The sequence below is a fragment of the Neopelma chrysocephalum genome, unplaced genomic scaffold (assembly GCF_003984885.1).
Source record: "Neopelma chrysocephalum unplaced genomic scaffold, ASM398488v2 Primary Assembly neopelma1_69, whole genome shotgun sequence".
NCBI lineage: Eukaryota > Metazoa > Chordata > Aves > Passeriformes > Pipridae > Neopelma > Neopelma chrysocephalum.
In genome coordinates this window covers 8,953,088-8,979,225 of record NW_020897729.1, presented here as the reverse complement: position 1 = coordinate 8,979,225, position 26,138 = coordinate 8,953,088, and positions in this window count along the sequence as shown.

Below are 26,138 nucleotides of genomic sequence, written 5' to 3'. Positions count from 1 at the left end.
ACATTTTGGCACAAAAAGTAGCTATTTTCTGATAAGATTCCATTTTACTGGAAAAAATTACAACCAGAATCTCTAGGGAAACCAGTAGAAGCAGCCATTATCACCTGAGTTAACTCAGTGTTCTAGCATGTTGCTCTATAAACTTGCAAAGACTTGGTTTGATTTCCATAAGGATTGATAAATCGCAGATTGTTTTCCCAAAGGATTTTACGTCTCAACTACAGTTTAGATGAGATGTTCCTCTCCCTTGCAGCCAGGAAGGACTCCACATACCCCTTATTTATTGCTTTTACACAGAAAATACTATATTCTGTCTTTATTGATTAAATTCAGGCATAATTTGGGGAGAAAAAACACTTTGGAGCTGAAATGGTGCAGTTTTCCCTTTCCAGCCCAAAAATCTGGGTTTAACATGAATCTTCAAGGCAGCATTAGGAGTGCTTTGGTAGAAGGCACAGGAAACCTCAGCTGCCAACTGCTGGAGTTCCCTGGATTGTGTTAAAGGATACACAGACTATTTCCACTTATGAGCTCAAGCAATTATCCTCCCTGGAAGTGCTTAATTTGCATCATAACTTTTATTCCCTCCAGGATCTGGTGTGTAGGCAGGTCACCTACTGAACTCTGCATGGATGTCACCTGGTGTCACTCCACACAGACAAACCATCCAGTATAACCGTAAATAGAAACTGCACTTTAATTGGATTATTAATTTAAGTATTATTTATTTCAATGCTGTTTTCTGCTGCTTTAGGACTACAGGGCACTGAGTGAGATAAGAAACAGCTGATTTACATGGTCACTAATATGGACTGAAATCCAAGGTTCCCAGAACTGTTCCAGGCAGTGGAAAAGATGCCAGCACTCACACCCGGCACCCACTGATACAATTTTGCTAATAAAAAAAAACAGGTAGAGCTGGGGTCCCAATTAAGCCATTTCACAATTTGGTTTGTATTTATTTTTACTATTTGAAACCAGAAATCAGAATTTCCACCCAGAAGTCACCATTACAACACAAACCATGCTGTTTCTTTACCTTGATCATTACCCCTCTTCCATTTCCCTCCATGTAAAAACTGTCCTACTCCACCTGCCTTCCACAAGAGGAAAATTATTTTCCCCTTCACACATAAACCTCCTATTGCCACTTCCAAATGTTTTAACTGAGATAAGCTAAATCTTACCGTGAGTTCCTTTGACAACACCTGTCAGTTTGGACCTCCCATCTTCTGTGGAGAAATTCTCCATATTCTGCAGAGACAACCAAGCTACATCTTCCCCCTCCTCATCTGGGAAGGCAACAGACTCCAGGCACTGGCACCCTGCTCCTGCTTCACATTCTTTTCTCTTCTCTTTATTTTTGTGCCAAAAGCCAGGATAGAATTCACTGTGGCACTTCAGGAACAAAATATGGTAACAAGAGTGTAGGAAATCCGTTCAATAAATTGTCATGTTTCAGCAACACTTGTCTTCCTGAGGGCTGATAGAATTGCCCATTCCACTGGCACTTAAATGCCGTGTTCCCCATCATAATATCCTTGTTATCATCCTCCAAGTGCTTCCTTTTCTTCATCTCACTGGTTCTGCAGCAAGGAAGGGTTATATATGTCCCTTGCACTGTGCTTTTAATTCTTCCCTCAAACAGAGCATTAACTTGCCTGATCACAGCGAAGTTTCCTTTCCCATTTTCTTTCTGGATTGCAACAACTGTGTCTACACAATTCCATCTATAAATGCAGCTCTGCCAAGGGCAAATCCCCATTCCCATGCATGCTGACACAGCCTTGAAACAGTCTGGGGGGTCCTGAAATCCTCCTGCTGAAATTCAGGGCCAGACCCAACCGTAACTTTCTTTGCTATTTTTCCCAACTTGAAGCTTGCCAACAAATAACCCACATAAAATGAAGTGTTCTCCACTTGTCTCTGCATCTCTCTGAAAACTCTTCAGCAGAAAACGTGCATCCATTTGTATAAATATGCTAATACATCACCCAGCCAGGCACTGGGGAAACGTGCAGCCCTTTGCCAGGAGGGAAATGCAGATCCAAGAAAAGAGTTCGTGGATTTGTCTCCAAATGCAGAGAATATATGGGCACAGGGTTTTGAAAAGAACCTTCTTTTGCAGAATTCAGTGACTGGATGAACCAGCTGGGCAATGCCTGAACTGAAAAGATTTGCCCAGTAAACACTAAAAAAATAAAAGAAACAAACAGAAAAACCCTCTTGAAATAACCCTACAATCAAGCCAAAAATGGTAACAATTATTTAATAAGAATTAAGAGTTTGAGGCATTACCAAAAATAGAGAAGAGTTCACTATAACAACCTAATAAACCTAACATAATTCCTGCTATTTAATATCCTAACATCTTTTTGGAGAATATAAATTATTCAATGTGCCTTGTAATTTGATTTAAATGATGAATGGAAAAAAAAAATCTTTTAATTGTAAAGTCTATTTTGCATGCAGCACACAGAAACACCCACCAGGCCACTGAAACAGGCTCTCAGGAGAACTGTGTGGCTCAGAAGTTTGCTAATGGGATGTGGTGTCCTTCATCATTAAGATCATGAGTTGAATCCAGAACTGTATTGGAAGCAACAGGAAATGGTTTCTCAACATGGCTAAAAATTCAAAGCAGAGTTATAAGTTCTTTTCATCATATCCTCCCTTTTTTTTCTCTCTAACTCCTGGTGAGAATGGAAGATTTTCAGGCTTCTGGACACTTTTTTTTTTCAAGGTTGACCATTCCACTGGGTTTCTCACTCGAGCTTTGGCCAACTCTCCCACTTGTCCCACCCCACTGTGGCACACATTGGTCATTCCTTGATGGATATGACACCAGGTGATAAAAAAAGTCATAGAATCACAGAATGGTTTGGGTTGGAAGGGACCTTAAAGATCAGCTGGTTCCAAACCCCTGCCATGGGCAGGGACACCTTTCACAGACCAAGTTGCCCAATGGACTCTCTTTAACAATCCAGGACTAAAATCTGCTTTGAGCTCTGATCTTCCCTTTTATGCACCACACTAATTCTTAATATTTTTCTACATAAAACCATATCCAGACATTTTTTTGCTCTTGCCTTTCTCTGTAAAATACACACCTGCCTGACTGTGAAAGCCTAATAGAGTTTCTACTTTAAAATACCTGAGGCATTGTAAGGTAACCAAGGTAATTAAAATTTAATTTAACTAAAGTCGCAATCATTAAAAAGTGAGACCACTACATCATTACAAAAGCAGAGAACAAGCAATAGGCAGGCAAAAATTATAATATTAAACCACGTTACATTAAACTTTGTTTTCCTAGAAGGAAAGATATTCAATCTTGAGAATTACTGATTTAGTGTTTTGGACTTCATGGCAACTCCTCATCTTCCCACCAGCCTGCAATGTGCAACTTTGAGAAAATAATTTTTTTTTTGCCTGCTGCATCTAATTCCTTTGAAGCAACAATTATCTGTAACTATCTGGAAAGTTCTTAGCACTATAAATCTTCTATCTCTGTTGGATATTTGATGCCCTACTGTAATAAAAACAATAGTGGTTGGTTAGGGTTTGTTTGTTGGGGTGTTTTTACAGTACATGTGATCACTAGTTTTACCTCTTTTGATCTCTCCATTCCACTTTAATCACTCCTCTGAAAATCTGTAAGGAACACCATAAAGGCAAATATCCACATTAAAATGTGTAGATAAACTAATGCCCTTGAGCTGAACACACAAAAAAAGTGGCACTGCAGGGGCAATAGTATGTTAGATGAATTGATAAACGTGGAAAAAAAAATACTGGATCTCAGCCACCTGGATATGAGTCAATTAACCTAAAAAAAGTTGTGTTTTACCCAGAAATGTTCCCCCCTTTTGTATCTTTGCCCTCCAGTGCAGAGCTGGTGGCATTGTCAGCTCCCAACTACCTGTGTTGAACACATCAGTGGAAAAGCCTCAAAAACTGAACGTTGCCATTTAAATAAATGAAGGAATTTCATGCCGTGGGAGCCCTTACAAAGACATCTTTTAACACCTTTAAAACTCCCCACCTTCCTTATTAATATGCTCTTTAGAAAAGCAGAAACAAATGGCCTTTCAAGGGAAGACACTCGGCTTGCCTGAGGCAAACTGTGATTAAATGCTGGAAATCAAAGACTTTTAGTTTAAAAAAATGACTAAAATAGATGAGAGGAAATAATTTAAAGCTAAGAATTTACTGAATTGGAAATATCATTGTTATAAAATACGCAGTGAGAAGTTTAGCAGGGTGTTTTCCAGGAGATATCCATCGAGAGCACTTCCAGGTTTGGAGCATTCAAAGAGTGATGTGTGAGATCATCCCAGTCAGACCCTACCTCCTCTCAAACTGTCTGTCCACCAGCAACCTTTAAACATCCAACATCACCTCAAAAAGACTGCACCAGCAATTTAAACAGAAGCCCTGAGCTCTTTTGGTTGACAAACAAAATCCATGTATTTATTTCCTATAAAGAAATAGGAGTTTTTCTTCACAGGGTGTGCAGAGATTGAAAAAAAAAAAAAAATGTTCCCTGTTAACAATAAAGTTGACATAAAGTGTATTTCTATTAAGCTCCACAGGTATCTAATAATGAATTGAAGAACCAGAGAAGACGAAGCACAATTTTCAGAGGAATATATTGCAAGTCTCAAAAATACCATTAAAGCAATTTAATGTGAAACTTCTATTAAACATTTTTAACGTATTTTAGAATGATTTTGTGATTTGAAACACAGAAAGTGGAGCTAAATTTACTATTACAAATGCTTTGATGATAAGTTTGCTAAATAAGTTTGCAATGGGAAAAAAAAGGCAGCCCCTTTTATATTAAATACTGCACCACAAAATCATTCTGACCCACACTTGGACACTTTAAATTTCCAGGGAGGGGAACACACGTGAAAAATTACTACAGTGGGCAGAACAGACCTTGTTTTCATATAAAAATAACATACTCAGCATCAAACAAATCTACTGTTTGTATTTTTGCAGATCTCCAAGTCCATGAGTTTCTTGCTGTTTTCCTTCCTGTTGGAATTTCAAAGAAATACCCAGAAAAATTGCACCTCAGGGCCAGAACCTGCATGATTTTACCACAACACTACGAGCAGGAGATTTATTCTGAATTAGCAACTATAATTTCCCAGACATGGTGGCTTTTCATTGTCATTTGTTTTCAACTTCAAAGGTGTCACTTCAAAGACAAAAAGAAAACGACCTGTAGAATTTGTGCACTGGAAACCTTCTAGTGGTGACTTTTATTTATAGTGGGGAGAAGGGACAGTTTAGGATTAAATCAAACTGGAGTAATAATTTGAATAAAGTAAGACTAAGCCGTAGCAAATGATTTGTAGTGATTTACAAGCTGCTTAAAAAGAAATAAAATTATTTTTACTGCCTGGACTTGTATAAGGGAGGAAGGTTGTTGAGTGAATGTTGAGTTTTAGAGGATGAGTGAGTTCCAGAAAACTCTCTGATGCTTCCAACCTGATTCCCTCGCACCTGGAGCCTGCAAAACCACTGCACACTTGGCTTTCTCTGTTAACTTGGCTGTAGCAGTTTCCAGATGATTAATAACACCTTTGTACAGGACCAAATAAACACGTAAACTGCAGTGAACTGAGGATTGAGAACCCTGGAACGTAATTAGCTACTCACACGCTTTTTTTACTGGCAAATATTAAACTACACAGCAAACAGAAATAAAGGACAAAACAGAACCGTGCAGCATCATTACTCAATAAAAATGATACATTTATAACCTCATTACTCACATTTTATGGTGGTGGATGCTGAAACACGGAGAAGGGGCTGTGCAAGGTCACACTGGCAGAGTTTGGAAGAGAAACCAGACATCTCATTCCCCAGACTGGTGTTCTGCTCACTGTTTTATATTGCTTTTTCTCCCCTTTTTTTTTTTTCCTCTTTTTTATTTAAACATAGATAGATCACCCTAGCAAACTTACAAAAAAAGGCCTTGTGTGACACACAGATAAGTGGGGATTTAAGATAAGCTGCGTCTCCTGAGCTTCATTGGCAACAATAGGGTTTGTTGATTGCAATAAACCACTTGTGGAAATTATATCAATGTTAACAGAAATGTATGGAATTCTTTATGGCAATGTTCTGGTCCCTCTGAACTCAGGGACGAAATTTCTATTGTGAATAAATTGTACTCACAATATTGGATTCGAACTTTTGCAGTTTATAAATTATCTCATCCAAAAGCGAATTGCTGCCAACCCAAATCCTTCCATTCTCCCCAGTGCAGTCTGGACCCACTGCTGAAGGAGGGAGAGTGGAAAAGGCAGAACAACACAGCTTTTCAGCTCAGTCTTCATGAGAACTCACTTGCTAATGATGCTTTTCTTTTTCAAACTCTGGAAAATCATGTGACGCCTCTGGAGAAGGAAAGGTAAGGGGAGAATGGGTGTCTACCTCACTAAATCACAATAAAAATAATATTTTCATATAGAAAAAAAAAAGTTTAGCTTCTTTTCTCCTCCCTCCAGAGCTTCCTCATTCTTATTTTCTGCAAGTAATACCAGGATATTTTAGACTGAAATTCTTACAAATTTTGACCAAAGTTGGTTACATGACATCCCTTCCCAAGCTCTGGCATTTCCATGGTATAAAATGTGTAAGGCTGTGCCTGTTTACCATTAAGCTGTTTCCCAAAGCCTTTGCCATGGTGCCTGAACAGAGTTCTAACCAAAAAAGCCTCCCCACGAGCCGTGCCTGGATTTGAACAGATGCAGGCTCTGCTCCAGAGCCCTGTGCTTCCCCCACAGCCTCGTGACTGATCTGAGGGAGAACAGACAAGAAAACTGTTAAACTTTATCTTAATCCAGCTGTGAGAGAAACTTGGCAAATAAAATGACTAAAGATGTCTAAGAGACAACGAGTTCTGCTCAAAATACTTTTGGGTCTTCTCTCAGCTTAATGCAACTAGAACTGACTCCAGTGAAGTCCATGGCATGTCATGGCCACGGCACATCATCAGATTTTTTTTTTGTGGTCAGAAATCTGTCAGAACAGGTCTTTAGATCTTTTCAGATCAGTATGATACTGAAAATAACATACAGATTTAGCTTTTTTAGTGAGACCAATTCTTATTCCTAAAACTGTGAAGAGTTACTCCCCATATGCAGTATTTTTAATGAGAATCAGGCCAAGATTCAGGTCAATGAAAATAAGAGAGGCAGCAAAAAGTGAAGTTTTCATCCCATAAAACTGAAAATCCGTAAGCTATACCTATAAATAAAACATATTTCCCATTACAAACGAGATTATGAACCTGAAATTACCCCAGTGAGGAAATCATGTCACCTCCTGTGACAGCTGAATGGCATCAGAATAAACCAAAGTCTCTGATTTGTTACAATCAGGAGATTCCCATCGTGAGAAATGTCTGAGAACCCATTCACTGGGGCTGTAGAAACACCGTCCAGTCCATCAACATCAAGTGATACAATTTGTGGCACTAACAAATTAAAGGATGTCTGTGGACACAACAAAACAGGGCCAATCCTTTCATTATCTTTTCAGAACTACCCGTGCGTTTATATTTTTGTCTGGTGATGATCTGACTGGAAAGGAAGGCAGCTCCCAGCACGCTGGCACAAGAGTCATTTTTGGGAAGCTAAACACCAACCTGATCTTTCACATCCTTTTGCACCTCTTGCAGACACTAATGGAGCTCAGAGTGGTATTGGCACTTTCTGCCAAATGACACTGCAAGGCTTGTGCCTCCTTCAAAATAAACCTGGTTTCTAATTCTGCTGCCCTCAGTCACCTCTGGCAGTGCCTTATCCTGCAAATAGATCAGCTCAAAGCCAGGAGCTTAGTTGCAAAGCAAGGTCCTTTACAATGTAAGTGTCCCAGAATCTGAAAGTTTCTTAGGCTGCATCCACATTATCTCCTTGTCCTTGCAACACCTGAGGCTGTTCAGTGAGTGGAAGAACAGAGCACCATAAACTGAGGAGGGAATGTCAGCTGTCAGTGTGAATATCTTGGATTTGTTTCTCTGCTTGCATGTACTGGGAATAGAGAATTATATTTCATGTTTTATTGGCAGCTGGTTTATTTTGTGTTTACAATGACCTGGATTGGCAGTTTACAATCTGCCTGCGGAGCAGCTGAACAGAGCTGCACTCTCCCACAAGAAGACTTCAGGAGTCATCTGGCAGGGACAAAAAGTGCAGCACCATAAGTACTTGTCTCTTCTAATCCTTCCAGATCCTACAGAACTAGGAAGCAGAATATTGCTGTAACGTGCCTAAACTAAAGATTCACTAAAATAAAAATAAAAAAAAAATAATTGATAGAGTCATAGAATGGTTTGGGATGGAAGGGATCTTAAAGATAATCTGGTTCCAACCCCTGCCATGGGAAGCAACACCTTCCACTAGACCAAGTTGCTCAATTTGGTAAAGAGTTACTCCCCATATGCAGTATTTTTAATGAGAATCAGGCCAAGATGCAGATCAATGAAAATAGGAAAGGCAGCGAAAAGTGAAGTTTTTATCTGATAAAACTGAAAATCCATAAGCTACACCTATAAATAAAATGTATTTCCTGTTACAAATGAGATTATGAACCTGAAATTACCCCAGTGAGGAAATCATGTCACCTCCTATGACAGGTGATATGACTGAATATCATCAGAATAAACCAAAGTCTCTGATTTGTTACAATCAACCAATCTGGTTACAATCACCCAACCTGGCCTTGGACACTTCCAGGGATGGAGCAAGTAGATGAAGATGAGGAAATAGTGCTCATGTGGGCATTTAACATGCAGTTACATCGGGAAAAATAACACACCAGCACTAACACAGAATAGGAATTTAGCAACCTTTGCTTCCCTCACAAGGTTTTGCAAGCACAGGTATAGCTGCAAAGACCAAGACATGTTTATATTTTAAAAAAGGGACCTCCAATTTGAGAAATTCAATGAAATGATATCAAATACTGAATTTCCTAGCCTTCTTTCTTTTTTTCTTTTTTTTGTGATGATATATTTCAACTCTGAAAGAGAATTTGAGCAGAGTCATTGCTTCCTTCAGAACACTTGTGGGGTTGGGAAATAACATTCCACTACTCAAATCTTTCTCTCTCCAGTGCTCACTTAGAAAAGAAACTAAACAGAACTACCCTGTAACATGCCCAGCTACAGAATATCATTGCCACCATCTCTGGCTCTGAACCAGGAATTCATAATACCTTACATAAGCATTATTTTCATTAACAGATTGATAAAGACAATGTCAAGCCCAAGAACAACCCTGACAATAAAATTGCAGCATCATCCTATTATTAGCACCACAATCACTCAAATGCTGAGAGATTTTTAAAGGAATTTTGGGATCAGGATTGTGTCAGCAATATACTAATGATGGCAATTCATGGTCACTTCAATCACACATTTAGGGTTTGTTGTTTCAAGGTAAAGTGTTTGCTCTTGTTCTTTCATCCTTGTCTCTTATGTTGTCATCCACATCAGCATCAACTTTATTAAAAAAGTTTCCCTTCAAGTTCCCTGTCAAGAAAAGTTTTCCCTTTGCTTGTTGTCCAAGTCCCTCTTTGGAAAGGAAATTCAAATTTGTACAGAAGTGAGAATGCACTCTGGACACAGAATTAACAGTATTTTAAAGGCAATATAAACCCTCCTGAGACGATATTGTCTTATTTGACATGGTCATTCCAGGAGAGGTAAAACATTTCCTCCTTATAAAAATTATTAAAATATTGAAGTGATGCATTTCTGGGATACAAATTATGTTTTGTCTTCTGTGTGAAGAACAAATTCTCTGATGGACAAGACATGATGGAGGTGTACAAATCTGCATGAGGAACAAGGGATAAAATGGGCTCTTCACCTTCTTCCCATGCAACTCCATCTGTGAAATGGTATTTGGGATGAAGTTTTCAATTTCTGCACTGAACTAACAAGATACTCAATTTTCCCAGTAAATGTGCTTTGTTTGTTTAATTGATTATTTTGTCTAAAAGGTAAATGTGTACTACATTTGGAAGAAGTTCATAAGTGAGGAAATCCAACACCTATTATGGTGATTCCACTGAAGTCAGCAAGTTAATCCAGGAACAGAAGGAGCCCCTGGGGGACCAATCTGATGCTCCAGATCAGATATTGCCTTTGTGCCAGGAATAAATAAGTGTATCAAAAACCACCATGAGAACTCTGATCAACATTTTCCTCTTGTATCAAGAAAAGTACTGATTAAAAATATGCTGTTTGTGTAAATGAGTAACCCTGCAAATGAAGCACTTGCTGATGTTTTAATTCAAATTACTAACAATTTACACTAGGAGTGTATATACCCAAAATGATGTGTATTTTTTCCATTAACCCTTTGTATTTTGCACTTCACAGTGTCATAATTATGCATGGTTACAAATGGAATTAAAGTTTTAGGAAAAACAAAAGAACAATATACAATAATTCATTAAGCAAATAGCTGCACATGAAAATAATGGTCTCTGCTTTCTCTCTTCCTTTCCACATTTGAGGGAGGAAAAAAAATAAGCCTTAAAACTAATCAGGGATCCTTGGCTAAAGCTTAACTTAATCCCCAATGCTCTCTTTGGAGCCTCTGCTTAGGAAATGATTGACAAGTACCTACAGGAGTCAGTTCACTTCAAATGGGGTGGAATGACTGAATCATGAAATCAGGAGGTCGTCTGAGCCCATCCCTCCTGCACCTTCCACTGTATTTTACATCCTTCTGCATCTTACCTGCTCTTGAACACTTCCAGCAACAGGTATGTGACAAAATCTCTCCTCTTCATAAAAGGATGAAAATGAGATGTTGAAAATACTTAAATGGAGCCAGAAGTATGGAGTGTCAGCAGATATCAGATGGGAGTTCAACAGGGTAGGACCATCAGAGCAGGTGTGAGTGGAGCCACTCCAGATCTCCTTCAGCTTTGACTTGCAATAAAACCCAAGAAAAAGACTCTTTCCTCTTTTTTCCCTTCCTTCTGTCCTCCCCATTTCCAGTTAGAATGGCTGCTTCCTCTGTATCAGTATTGTCTTCTCCAGACAATGCTACTGAGTGGCTAAATAGACAAATAAGAGCAAGGGCACAGAAAGGTTAATATTGGGCACAAAAAGGTTAATATTGCTCACAGAAGAAAAGGCACCATTAGTGCATATATTGGGTTGTAGTTAATTAGCCAGCAACAAATGTCCTGTGCCTGTGAGCTCCATACACAAAAATGTAATGAATTTTTATTTTCAGACACATATAATAATAATCATACTCATTAATCCCAGAATTTTGTTTCATTATTAGGTCAACAATATACACAAAAAGGGTCGCTGAGCCTGTTTTTGCTTAAGTTGGCTCAGCCCTGCACAGTGATTCCAGGCTATTTGGTTGAGATATCCAAATGCTTTGCATGACATTCCACTTTTGTCGGGATCTCAAAATGCCTGGTACTATTTCCTTCCCAGGAGAGATGGGTGTGTGAGAGGGAAAAACATATTTCTAATAACACACATTGTTTTCTCCATTAAACCCTTAAAAAACACCCACTTGTGCCTTAACCTCTCGTAGGGTTGGTCACACTGAGCCTTTGTGCCTGCACAGGGCAGGAAACCAACCCCCAGACGTGCTGTTTGGGGACCTGATGGAAACAAATACGTACCAGAAGCTGGAAAAGCAGAAATAAAAGCTCTGCAGAACAAAACCTGTATTCACAGCAAAAGCAAGAGAGAACACCTCCTAAGTTGTTTGTAAATCACCAAACTGTTTGCAGTGTCACAGCTGTTCTTCAGTTTGCAAAAAATGATCAATGAAATTATTAAAAATTACATTTTTAAAAATTATATGATAGCACACAATACCAAATAAACACTGTACATATATATAGATATATATATATGTTAAAAAGAATTAGTACTTCTCATTATCTCAGTCTGTACTCGGAACACTTTGACAAAGTGAAGGTAACAAAATATATTGCTCATCCTAGAAAAAAAATACTACTTTAATCCAGAAGTGATGCAGATGAGAAGAGACTCAGCCAAAAGGGTCTTTCTATGGTGATTCTCTTCTTCACACTTGGGCACTAAAATTTATTCCTTTACCATCACATAGTTCCTACTCCTTATGACTTGGTTTTCCACTTATCTGTAGATCCCAGTTGCTTCAGCTCAAATTCACTTTTCCTGCCAGGATGACCAAATATATGTTGAGAAAACTGAATCTGGGACATTTCTATCTGCATCATATAAATCGGCCTGGTTTGATTCCCAAGAGTTATAAAAACCAGGTATTCCTGGTTCCCACTGACCCAAGCTTCACATTATTTTTTTTTTCTCCCAGGTAACAAGTGACAGGACAAGAGAAAAAGGTCTCAAGTTGCACTTCAGGTTGGATATTAGGAAAAATTCCTTCACTGAAAGTGGTCAGGAATGGGAATAGGCTGCCCAGGACAGCAGTGGAGTCACCACCCCTGGAAGTGTTCAGGAACATGAGATGTGACACTCCGTGCCATGGTCTGGTTGACAAGGTGGTGATCAGTCATAGGTTGGACTTGATGAGCTTGGAGGTCTTTTCCAACCCCAAAGAGTCTATGATTCTGTAAACATTCACAGCTACAAACTCCCACCATCCCTCACAACCTCACCACCAACTAACCAGCAGCACATTCCCACTCTGGTGCCTCCTCCAGCAGCCACGGCTCAGACACCAAACCCGGGTTCTTTCTGCTGCACCTGAGCCCTGATGTTCAGCCAGCTGATAATTGCTTCTTTTGTGGATCATTTGCCTGATCACTCTCATTTCCAAACGCAGAAAAGAAATTTCTCTCCTGGTGGATAATGTCTGAACCCATGAGAGGGAGAGAAAAGCTCCCATGACTATTTAATGACTTCACCTAATGACAGTGAAAGCTCCAGAACCAAATCATCCCCAGTGATTGCTCTAATATTAAGCAAGTAATTTAGGCTTTTTTTTTCTTTCCTGTATTTCTTTCTGGCACAAAACCCAAATTAGATTAATAGCTCCCTTGTTCTCTCTCTCACCTAACATCTCTCCCACTTCTCCCTCCAGGAGTGACCTGCAGCTTCATGGAGAGAGTTAATCTTGTCAGACAGAGGAGCTGAGCAAAGCTGTTACACAGCTCTGAGACCATCTAATTCCCTGAGGAAAAGGGGGATGGGATTTGAACACTTGCAAGAAGGTAAGAAAGGTGTTTCTGTCCCCTGTGGCTGCCAAGCTCTTCATGAGGAACCCACCACAACTCTACCTAGTCACTGATATTTTTCTGAACTCTGTAGAACCCTGCATGAGCTTATTTTCCTATTCCTGTTTTTTTTCTACAGCATCAAGACCAAGGTGCTTGGTGTACCCAGAATCCAAAATTTCAACACTTAGAGGACTCCGTGAGTGAAATCTGAAGCATTCAAGAATTTTGGGCATGAACAAGTTTGGGAATTTGTCATAGGTCAGGGAAAAGGATGCCATTATCTTCATTATCCTTCACTCAGGGAGACAGGTGGGATTTGTGTATCTACATCTTAAGGATACAACCATAAAAAAATAAAAGCTAAACTTCTAAGACCAAAAGAAGTAAATCTTTGAGCCTAAATTATCATCTATAAATTTTGACCACAGAAATGGGTAATTTCTATCCCCAGGCAGAGGAGGAAAAGAGATACCAGGAGAAGGGAGGCAGAACTAGACAAAGCATAATTTATCCACTTTTCAAACATGCCTTTTCACATTGTTCTATTAGATTTTGCACTTCACAATAAATGCTGAACCCTTGGAAGATTTGTTCTAACTATTTGCAGTCTCAGGTCTGTATTTTTCAATAGCATTATTGCATAAGAATGATAAAAATATGGATTTTGCAATTTTATGTCTAATGAAAAGTCCGAAGTTGAAGAACTCCACTATGATCTGTGGATTTAAACAAAAACACAGCACACTGCTGTTTGGAGATTTCAAATTCAAACACACACACCTGCAAAGTTTTTTTAGAGGTAAAAATATCAGCTGTCTTGCCTAAGGAGCTCAGACTCCTTCAACACATGTCACGTGCTTTCATAATTATTCACCAGGTCATCTTGCTCTGCCCTTCTAAATCACTCCTTTCAATGAAACTACCAAAATTACAGGGGAAAATATCATTAGCACATAATAGAATGTCCCAAAAGGAAATTAATACAAGTTACAAACAAGGAATAGGAATAAGAAAATCCTTATAGGGCCATGTTTTCTCTTGTCATATCGTGACATTGCAGAGATCAACCAGCACAGGGAAGATGAAAGACCTGCTGTGGGGTCCCTCATGCTTCAAACACTTCAAAATATGGAATTCATCATGTAAGTTGCAGTTTTCACTGGAAATGCATCCAGTTTTCACAGTGCACATGGGGTTTACAAATATTTCTTTGGATGCACCATGCATGGAAAATCTCTTTGGCAAGTACTCAGGGAGGAGATGTTAAGGCCAAGGTGTTTGCAGGGGACCAACTGCACCAGAATTTTGGCCATTTGAAGTTGCATGTGGTGATCCAAGAACATCTGAAGGCAATTTTGTCTTCAAGGGTACATGCTGCTGCTTGAAAACGTCCCTGACAATAGCACAATCTAAGTGAGCAGAATGGCCACTCAGAAATTGGGAACGCTGACAATTTGAACAGGATTAGGACTCCTTTGATTGAGAATCTGAGCACATCTGGCTCCCTCAGTGTCTGTGTTCTAGTGACAGATGTCATTTCTGCAGCAATCAAGGATGCAAAAATGAACATAAAGCGCTATATTTCCAAACATTCCGGGGGATGAAAGCATGGATGCAAATCCAGAAGCCCAAAGAAGAGGCAAAGTTCCACAGAGGAAGGAGTAGCTCAGTAGGCTGATACTCTACATGGCCTCAGGTTGACATCAGAATACAGATTTTTATAATCATTTCCTTGCAGCTCATTTATTGGGGCATTTGGGAGGTGAAATGTGGCTCTGTCACTTATTCTTACAGTCCCAGGGTCTGAGACATTCTGTAAGAATTCTCAGAGGTGAGAAAAGAATCAGTGCCAGGCAGAAGCCTCCTTATTTTTGCAAACTTCTACCAACATCATAACCAAGAATTTTCACTTTGTTAGACCAAACTTAGCAAGTTTCATCCTGCAAATGTTAAGATGTCTGCTTTATGAAATACATAAGGTGGAGTAAATCCAGTTAAATGCAGGTCTCTGGAGTAGATATAACTGGTCATGAGTGTGGCTGACTCAGAACAGGACTGTACCTCCTCACATCTGGTGTGAACATCTGTCACCAGTGCTGCCTAATTCACAGGCCTAAATCCCAATTTTTTACATTTTCCTACAGTGTTCTCATATGGATTATCAGAGCAGGACATTTGAGCATATAAAACTGGCTGCATAATCAAGTATTTCCATTTAAACTAAACCAGTAGCAGGAAAACCACCACTTGCTCCGGGCACAAACATTTAATCCTTGCTTTTCCTGCCATTTCTAGAATTTCTAGAGACCAAGCTGAACTTTAGAACATAAAATTCTCTCTGCACTGACCTGTGTGTACTTGAGTACCAGTCTGGATATGTATTGTGCTACTTTGGCATAAGAATCATAAAAGAACCTGAAAAACACTCCCTTAAAAGACAAGTTCTGAGCCCTCACATCAGCAGTTTGCTTTTCAAAGCGCTGGTGCAGTGAAATGACCCAGCAGATTGTCATCTTTCAGCTCATTTGTGGTTTGGGGAAATGAATCAAGACTTTCCAATGTCTGTTCTGTGGTAAAAAATGTCTACAGAGAGGTAGGACTCCTTTTATAATCAGTATGAAGTGTTATATAGAAAATATGCATTTCCAAGGAGTGAAATAGAGGCAAGCCTTGAGAAAAATTGTATCTCTCAAAAGACATTAAAAGAACTTTTCTAAACTTTTCTAAATAAAATCCTTAACTCTGAAGGACTGAAAAAAAAAAAAGCAGTGACATCAAAAAGCAACATCGAGTCCAAAAGACACAAGGAAACATAATTTGATGGGAATTGCAGGTCATTCCCGCTGCCATTGAGAAAGGAATTAGGGTGTGGGGGACTGCTTAATGCTCCACCATGTGGAACATAAGTCAATAAAATTTTAGTTATTCAGTAAAACACCACTGCAAAGTCTCCTTGCTTGACTTTGCCACTGCTGCTCTGAGTGTCAGCTCGGAATAACTTCACTGGGAACATTTGCTGTTTGCTCTCCTTATCTGAGCCATTTATTCCAATTGCTGCAACGCTGTGTTATGACATCAATATTAATAGCAGCACATGGATGATAAGATGGCTTTTCATGTTTCCCAGCCATGCATGGAAATTCTCAGAATCTGCACTACATGTCATTCCCTGTACTATATATTTTTATCATTATTCAGTGATAAAAAAATCTTTCATAAGCACTGGGCAAAATATGGTAAAAAATAATATTCAATAACTTAAGAATATGCAAAGAAATAAAAAAATACTAAGTCAAATCTGTGTCATACAAGAAAAAAATTAATTGAATAAATTAAACTGGTTCTGGATCAGCACAAGATCTCCTAAGGGCATTCCTAGTAGGAATCTTCTGGAAACAGAGATCATTACCTCCACAAGAAGCTCATTCAAGGTCTCTTCCAAACCAAACCCTTCTGTGGGTTTCTAGGTTTTAAAATGGGTTTTGAAAAGTCAGGGAAACAGCAGTTAAAATACTGCAAGGGTTTTCAACTTCCAAAACTGAAAACACCACTGAAAATAAATCAATCATCTTCGAGTTCCAAAACTGTGCACTTTTAACCATCTTTTCCAGTAATACAAATAGCTGTGAATTTGAGCCTCAGAAAAAAAAAAAAAAAACACCTTCCTGAGTATTAAAACATTTATATACACACACATTCCTCTGGCAAAGGACACCAGGAGCAGCTTCACAGAGAGCAACCTTTGAACAAGGTGAATAAAAGGGCCTGGAGTTCCTAAAAACACATAAAGGGAGGACCTCCCCCATCCTCAGTGATCTCCATTAAGAGTGTTAAGACAAAACAGCCCCTTTGTAGCTCTCTGCCAGGACATGGATTAGGGCTGAGTTACTGCTGGAGAGTTTTTCTGATGTATTTGTGAATAGAGCTGCAACCCAGCAAAACCATTCTTCCTGGTATTTTGTCTCTCTTTTTTGCCATAATTGCTACAAAAATGTACTTGCGCTCAACAGTCTTCTTAAAAAACAAGTCCAGCCCAAAATTGAACACAGTTCCTGCTGCTGTTTAACAAATTGCAGTTTCTTTGTTTGTTTTTAAAGCCTAAAAATGTTTGTGTTTGTTATCCAGCAGCATTTTCACCCAGTTGGACAAGAATGCTATGTAGACATGAATTATTTTTTTTAATTAAATTTATGCATGCAGTGGAAAGGGGAGAAAATGCACCCAACAAAATTTTTAATTGGTCCAGATAAAAATTCCCATATACTGTCTTATTACAAGGGTGTCAAACCTAAAGAATTTTTACAGTACCTGCCAGTGGGATTCTTCCCCTTCCATCTGGGATTTAACAAGTGGCCTGAGGAAGGTGAAGAGTTCTTTTTCTTTACAAAGAAAACTGCCTCGTGCATCTTTCAGTATTTTTAAGCATTTTAACACATCAAAACAAGGAAAAGAAAATGGGAATAATAGAAGTGCCCAGCTCTGGGCATCCCCAGGACTAGGGTCATGAACCCTCAGGTTAACTAATGCCAGGCTCTGTTACAGTTTTGTGTGTGTCCCTGTGTGAAATTTAAGTTATTAAATAAGTAACAGTGACACGACCTTGATAAGGGACCTGAGAAAAATTAAAAAGACAAGTTTCTACCAGAATTAACACAAAAGATCCTGGCCAAAAGGTGTTAGAAGGTATCAAATGAGTTTGACTTCTGTGAAACACGACCAAAAACCAGCCAGTCCCCACCACCTTCGTCTCTCCTTCTCCTGTGCTTTGTGTCAGGAAGAGATGAGACATAAGTGGCTGGACAGACACTAATTCAGGGACTTTCAAAAGGACATTTAGGAAACTAAATATTTTGGTCCAAAATTTTAATGAAATCTGCTGTGCAGAGAAACAAAAAGACATTTAATGAGTCACTGTATACAGATATTCCTCAATTTTTCTGACATTATTTTTCTAAAATATATCTATTTTTAAGCTAAGAGAATAATTTCAGTAGCTCTAATATTATCCAAGTGTTTAAATTGTGAGCAAACTGATTTAACAGCTGAAAACACTTGAAAAATAATAAGAGAATAAGTTTTGGTTCACACCAAATAAACAAGATTAGAATGGACATTGTTTATATACATTATATTCATATAAGAAATAACAGCTTGCTGCAAGAAGGAGAATAGCTGATTCAATGGTTAGGAAACTATCCCAGATTTTGAGTATTCCATCCCCAATGGATTCCTGTGCACTTGGTGGCAAGTGAGGTTCTTTTATGACTCCAACCTCAATAAAAAGTATTGTACATTTCTTCCACCAATCAGAAATGCTGTGAGGAATAACACATCAACAATTATTGATAACTGAGATAGAAAGAGGATGGAAGCCGTAAAAAAATTCAGATTAATAAACATCCAGGCCAATTAAATGCAAATTAACACAATCACCAAGTCTGCATGACCTGTAGGGTGGGAAACATGGTCCCAGTAATAGAAGAATCAAAGAGAAACCAGCCAGGACAGCACTTCTTTCCTGCACAGTGTATTTACTGCCCAAGGGTCAGGTAAAATGAACTGTTATCAGCACCTGGCAGCCAACAGGGATGCAAAGACATCCAGCTCCACATTCCCATGTGCTCAGAGGCATCCCTTACCCTTGGCAGGTTCTCCTGGTTATAACTTCACCCTGCTCTTAAAGAAGGGCCAGGACGATGAAATTAAATATAAAATTAGCCCAATCACAGCTGCTGCACAGCTTGAACAGTCACTTGCCATTCTAAAGCAGATAACAGGAAGAAACACTGAAAAAGGGAGCATTTTGCACACACTTTTCACAGCCACAGCTCTGCAGGACACGGAATTTTTCGTGGAGGAAGCAGCACAAATCGTACGAATATCAGTGACACGGTGACATTTCATTTTTCATCAAGGTTTCGCTGGTAAGGTGGAGCCCAGGCTTTACTCAGAGTCTAATTTTAGGCACTGCTCTCTCCACAGAGCCTTGGCAGAAATAAAACCTGGAGGTCAAGCCCCCAGAGCTGCAGGGCCACCAGCTGACTCCCACCCAGCAGCGCTGGTTTAATGTCAGCGTGGCCGTGCCTCGGGTCAGAGCTTCCACGGGTGCAACGACACAGTGCGAGGGCAGAGGAGGCTCAGGGATGAATGAAAGATTAAAGCATGAATATCTGCCAGCTGCAGACTCAACAATTCAGAATTCAGAGGCCCAGGTGTGATTTATGCACAGTATTTAGTAACATAAACGTCGTGTGTATTGAACAAGATTTATGCGCAATTTGGGCAGAGCTTGTACCTGAATCAATCTCGAAATTAGAAACACCACAAACGCCTCTGACCATAAAAAACAACTAACCCCGAAAGCCAGGTAAAACAGAATACGACAACAAGCTGGAAAGAGCAACATTTTTGCATGTCAGAGTTAATAAATGTCATGTTTTGTGCTCATGCAGAAAAAAAATGCAAGGTCACTTTCAGCAGCTCCAGCGAGCACTCGTGCACTGTGTGGTGAGTTTTAACATAATATAAAGCCATCTGGTATGGAAACTCAAACTCAGCAGATGCATTTGGAAAACATAACATTCATTTTTAGTGTGCACTAATGTTACATTGAAAGTGTGCTCAAAAGCATAACTAAACCAGATTGTCCCTTCCAGCATTTGTGTTGCAAACATCGATGGGGCCTCTGTTTTCCTGAGCCCTCGTTCAGACCTTTGCTCTGCTTACCCTGCCTGTCCAGATATTAAATGGGAAACTTCTCTCTGGTAAATACAACTCCAAATAATCATCTAAATGCTCTTTTATGCTTGTAAGCTATTCAAATTTTCTTAGGAAAATAAACTATTTGCTTTCAAAGTTTGTGCCCTATAAAAATCCACTTAACTAGGAAAGCAAAGCTTTACTTGCTGTCTGGTTTTTCTATTAGTTACATTAATTCTTAGTTTTCACAGCAAAAATAATTATGTATGTAAAAAAGCAGACAAAAATATAAGACATTTCCTCTTCTTGGTACTGAAAAAGCCACAGATCTGGAACAGTGATAACACCATATCCAGCACCCTATAAAATAACAAGTTAATCTAGAACTTGTTATTATGAATCCACATTTTTTGGAGTTTCAGTATGACTGGGTTTTGTCCCTAGAGATTGGAAATTGGTTCATTTCAACCAAAAAAAGGCAACCCTAATTAAACCACCTGCATATTTGGTCTTTAAGCAATTTAAGAAGTGAAAACAATTCTTGGTCCCTTTGTAAGATTTCAGGAAGACAAAATGTTCTATTATAGTTTTCAGTCAGAGTGGTCTTAAATCAGTAAGGACATTCACATTTTCTTTATCTGGTGAAGAGGCCAACACAAACATTCTCAAAATTTACTGCCTTTCCATAACTCAGAATTAACCTGCAAGAGACTTTGAAGTCTTTTAAAAAACCCTGGGCTTTTTTTTTGTTGTTGTTACTTAGCTTTTTCTAAAAATCTACCTGTGTCCCATTCTAATTTTCTAGTGTTTGCAAAGATAATTCCACATCACCATCGACTTTCCCCTTGTTTCTGCTGTGCCCAGAGCTTGCAAGTGCTTTGAAACATTCCCTGGAGTTACAGCACTTTGCTCCACTCCTGCTTCTGAATCCACACATTCCCTCCACGCTGACCTCACTCGTGGCTTAGCTGGCTGAAAGCAGAGGATCTCCAAGACTCCCAATTCTTGTTTCTCTCCCAGATCTTCCATCCCAAGTGGAATATTGCCAGCACAGATCCCAGCCTGACCCTACCAGGATAGGATTTACCCATAGCTGAGCTGCTACACTGCTGGCCCTTTTCCCCTTTTTTTATGCTTTCCCTAAATTCCAGCTCCTATAATGCAGCAGCCAAGCCACTATTCACAGCTTGTAATTCACATTTGCTGTAAAACATTATACAGTGCTCTCAATGAAGGGCTCTCTCTATATAAAAATAATAATAAATGCATGAGTTGGATTGTATGCCAGCAGCATTCCTCCTTGGAAACACATCTTTATATTGAAGGCCTGGGAAATGCATAACTCCAGTCATATTTAACTTCCTTTCCTGTTATACCCCTTGGATGCCACAGATTCACGCAGCGGCTTTCAAGATTCTTTTGTTGCCACATGAACCAGTTTGATTCTGACACCAAAGAAAAAAAAATAAAAAGAGAAACATTAGATAATTTGGGATTTTCTTTTGTTTGCAGAGAATGGAAATATAATTGCACCTGGCAGAGGTAAAGGAACTGCTGGAAGTCAGATCGATTCTGAATCTATGGGCCCGGAGCAGAAAGAGAGAGGAGTCTGAAAGCCTAATTATCTCAAAAGGCATCTGAGATGTGCAGTGAGCTCATAGAAATGTACTGCCTGTCAGCTTGTGTTACCTAACGATGGCTTGTGGGTGGTTAAATCAGCAGAGCAGCCTGACCGGGTGAACGTTCCCGAGGATTCCACGAGCGCCCTCGGAGAGAACGATCCGTCCACGGGCGTTTTCCATATTGTTCTCTCTGCTGCTCCATCTTTCAGCAGCCTGCCCTGCTGTTGGAGGTACAGACTGGAGTGGAGCCAGGATTCCAGCAGCTCTGCAGCCCTGGGAAGGGGCTGGATGGCACAGGGGGTGCAGCACACGCCGTGTCCTCGGCGGGCTCCAAGGTGTTCACAGCACTGGGTAAATGGAAAGCCACGATGCAGAATCAGACTGCACATTTTGTAATCTACTTGTCAAGAGTTTGTTTGAAGGATTAATCATGTCCAGCTTTATGTTCCAGCCTGCACAATCACAAATTGGGTTTGTCACAATAATGCAGTTGTTTAACGCATGTCAATTGTGTGGACTCGTTTTCAAGGTTCTAAAGAGGTTGCAGTATGTGAATATCTGCCATTTTAGAGCCTTCCAGGAGCCACAAGAAGGCTGGAGAGGGACTTTTCACAAGGGCATGGAGTGACAGGACACAAGGAATGGCTTCACAATGACAGAGGGAGGGTTAGATTGGATATTGAGAAGATGTTCTTCCCTGTGAGGGTGGGGAGGCCCTGGCACAGGTTGCCCAGAGAAGCTGTGGCTGCCCCATCCCTGGAGGTGTCCAAGGTCATGTTGGATAGAACTCTGAGCAACCTGGGATAGTGGAAGGTGTCCCTACTCATGGCATGGGGTGGAACAAGATGAGCTTTAAGGTCCCTCTATACCCAAAACATTCTTATGATTCACTACGATCCCACTATCTGTACAATGGCATCTGCAGAGAACACCACGTGAATTTTGAGAACAAAACACTAACAACACAATTTTGTCGCCCAATAGGAAAATTAGATGGAGGCTGAGGATGGCAAATTAGCCTGGAAGTGAATACAAATAAGCAAATGAACTACTGGGACAATCCATCAGAAGTCATAGCAGTTCTGGCAGTCACAGGGATGACTGACTGTTTTCTGTGAGAAGCAAAGAACAATTCAGGAGGTTTGACATTTACAGAAGGTCAGGCTACAGACTCTCTTCTGGCCTTAAACAATGCAAACAAAAGGAGTTTTCTCTCTCATAAATTTTTGTTAGACGAGATACTCTTAAAATCTCTGGAGCTGTGCACAGATACACTGGATGAATATATTTCCATCTTTTAGAGTGATGGTAGGTGGTTAAAAGAGAAAGAATGGAGCATAACATTGCAGGAGTGACTCCACTGAGAAGTATTTCTTATTTCTCTTATGAAAATAAATATATGGTAATAAAAGGAATAAGGAACAATGAGGTACCACTACCACAAATGGCAGAATTTGAACCATTTTCCTGTTTTTAATAAGGTCCTGATCCAGGATCTTATGGACTTCAATGCTCTTCAAAGTAAGACTAAGGAACTTATGATCACATTGTAACACTGATCAACACAGAAACCAAGGCCAGGCCAACCTGGGTTAATAACAGGCTGTAAGGAACATCCCTTTTTTCAAGAAACCCCAAGTTATCTGTAGAGAGGGAAAACCAGTAAAACCTTTCTAGAAAAAGTTCTAATCATAAGAGAGAAGAGTCTTTTTCTCAAATCCCATTAAATTTCCATAGACATGACCCAGACCGTCCTTTGTATGTGGGTCCAATCCACATATAAATCAAAATAATATTCAGTGAACTCCAGCTACAAAGGTTTGTTTTCTTTCTCAACATCCACAAATAAGCCCTCAATTTTAATGAGTTTCTTCCCCATTTCCCATATACCCAATTAGTGAGCACTTCTTCTCTATGCTTTACAATTTTGAGAAGCTTTAAGCAGAGAAACCCAAAGGAAAGAGGCTGATAGAGTTGGTGCTGCTGCAGAAAAGAGCAGAGTTAATATATACAGTGGAGCTGCACTTTATAGATTGCTCTGGCACAAGACAATGACTTTTGCAGCTGCCTTTGGAATTAATTGTGTGGATATCCAGATGAAGTATAACCCAGTGTAATTGCTTTGGTGAGGAAGGAGAGGTGAGTGCCACTGGAAGGGGAAGTTCTCATTTGCAAAAAGTATGATTTGAAGTTATGGTTCATTAGTCTAATGGTAATAATGAAATTACAGTGTTTAAAAGCCTGTAGTTACATTAACTTGCAAAAGAGCAGATTTACTACAAAGGCAAATCTGGGCACAGGAGTAACACAGGACACTCCACAGCAACTCTACACAGATGGGTGTGGATGCAGTTTTCATGCAAGACTCAGTATATAACTAGAAGCCACACACTAGAATAATAGACTTTTGACCTAAAATATAATTTCTTTAAGTCACTGGGTTTCAGTGTTGCTTAGTCCAACACTTGGGGCTTTCTTCCCTCAAAGGTTCCTTTACACCCAAACATTGTTAATCTCAGACAAGTTCTAGAGTGTCTCCAACACACCACGAGAGGTCATCAAAACATCTTTAAATTTCAGGAGGAAATTTTAGCATTGATTTCCATCAGAAAGTGAGTGCACAAGGCCATACACCATCTTTATACAGCTGACATGTTACATGGGACAGGTTGTAATAAAGCCATCACCATTCTCTCTGTCAAACACTTATAGCACCAGTCGAGCGTTTGTGGAAAAACCCACTTCACCCTGCAGAGATGTGGTAAAACTCTGTGCCAGCATCCCATGTTTGCCACTGGCTGTTATCATCCCTTCTAAATTCTTGAAAGCTCCCACTGTGTTCTCCCCATGAGAAAAATGGAGATTACAGAAACTTCTCTTCCCCATTAATGATACCAACTTAAGCAGAGATAGAAGAAAAGAGGGAAAGAATAACAGGTAAAAAGGGTAAATCCTTTTTGCTCTCTGATTATATCAGCTCTTTACTCAGATAAGAGTCTCCTGAGCTCTATTTTAAAGTCTGAGTTCAAATGCAATATCAAATGATGCTTCCTTTTCTCTTGAAGAAGAAGATCAGTGGAAATGATGTGGTGTTGAGCTGGAAACACCATCTAGCTGAGGAAATTTGGGGCTGAGATATACAACTTTATGCTCATTAAAAGTGTTAACAGTGAGCAGAAAATACACAAAAGAGCAGACATGAAGCCAAGGCATTAAAAGAAAAGAACAGCTTGTCTCCCTCCAGACCCAGGATACTTTTAATTTGTATGTTACCAGAATTCTTAAATCAAGCATTTGGACTATTAAGGAGACACCTGTGTGAACTGAGTTTTCCATTAACTATCAAACAAACTTAGTCATAAATGAAACACACTTGGACAAACCAGAAAAGGAATCCTGATCTCAAACAATACTTACCAATAGAAGATGAAGTCTTTAGGATGGATTTGGATAAGTAACTGGTCACCTTCTAAAGATTCTGTGATGTAGTTGACAGCTCAGAGATCTTGAATCCATTGTATCCTCTGCTACAAAGGCCAGTCATGTCAACTTGTACCACTTCAGTACCAAATCTCCTTCTTTATCCAGTTCTACCTAAAAGGCCAACAAATCAACCTGGAGGAACCTCCTTTTCCCATGAAATTACTCTAGTATTTAGACCATGTTATGACATCTGCTTTATTTGTGAATCCTTCTTCATCTTCACAGTAATAAACCGAGATTTCTGACATTAATTTTATCCTTCTCCCTCGAGCTGGCACCCCCAGAACGCTGCAATTCACATCCTGGAAATGCACTTCAGTGAGCTTTCTACAATGACAGCTTTGTTAGAAAATTTAGACTTCAATTAAAGTGTGAAACAGCCAGAGCTAAAATACCATTTGTGGCGAAACTGTTCTGCTAAATGCAAGATTGCAAGACACTAAACAGAATGGATTTAGTTATTACATCAAGTTCTATCTGTGCTATTCTAATCAGTACTAAATACCATTTGAAACAAAACCCCAATATATCTGGTGCAATATAAAGCTGATACCTCAGTTGATTATTATTTTCCCATTACAATTTGTTAAGAAGTCCTAGAGATTTATATCAGTAACTTTATATTTTGTGCTGACAGCAATTTTACATTGCACTTTCTTACTCCTGTGATTTGCTTAATTTGGTTTTAGATTTGCAAGTCCTAGCACATAACTTGCCCTGATTAAAAAAAAGGAAGAGAACCCTCCCCCCCAAACCTATTTTTAATTTCTTGAATTGTGCTCTGATGAGTCTTTTAGGGAGAACTTTACTGACAAATTTCTGCAAGGATTTTGTTTGTCATTTTTCCCCCCACTAAGACAACTTTTAAATTATAGTTAAGATAAATTGAGGGTGAAACGTTGAGACAATCACAGGATGAAACTATTGGGTTCTATGAACTGATTCAATGCCATCAGTTTTGTACAGGGTCTCATTTGCTGAACTTGTAAATATTCCAAGTAGGTGAGCAAATAATTTATGGGCCATTTGGGCAGCACATGGAGCAGCTCTGCCCCAGGGGAGCACCAGAGGCATTTTGCCTGGAGCTGCACAGGTAAAGAC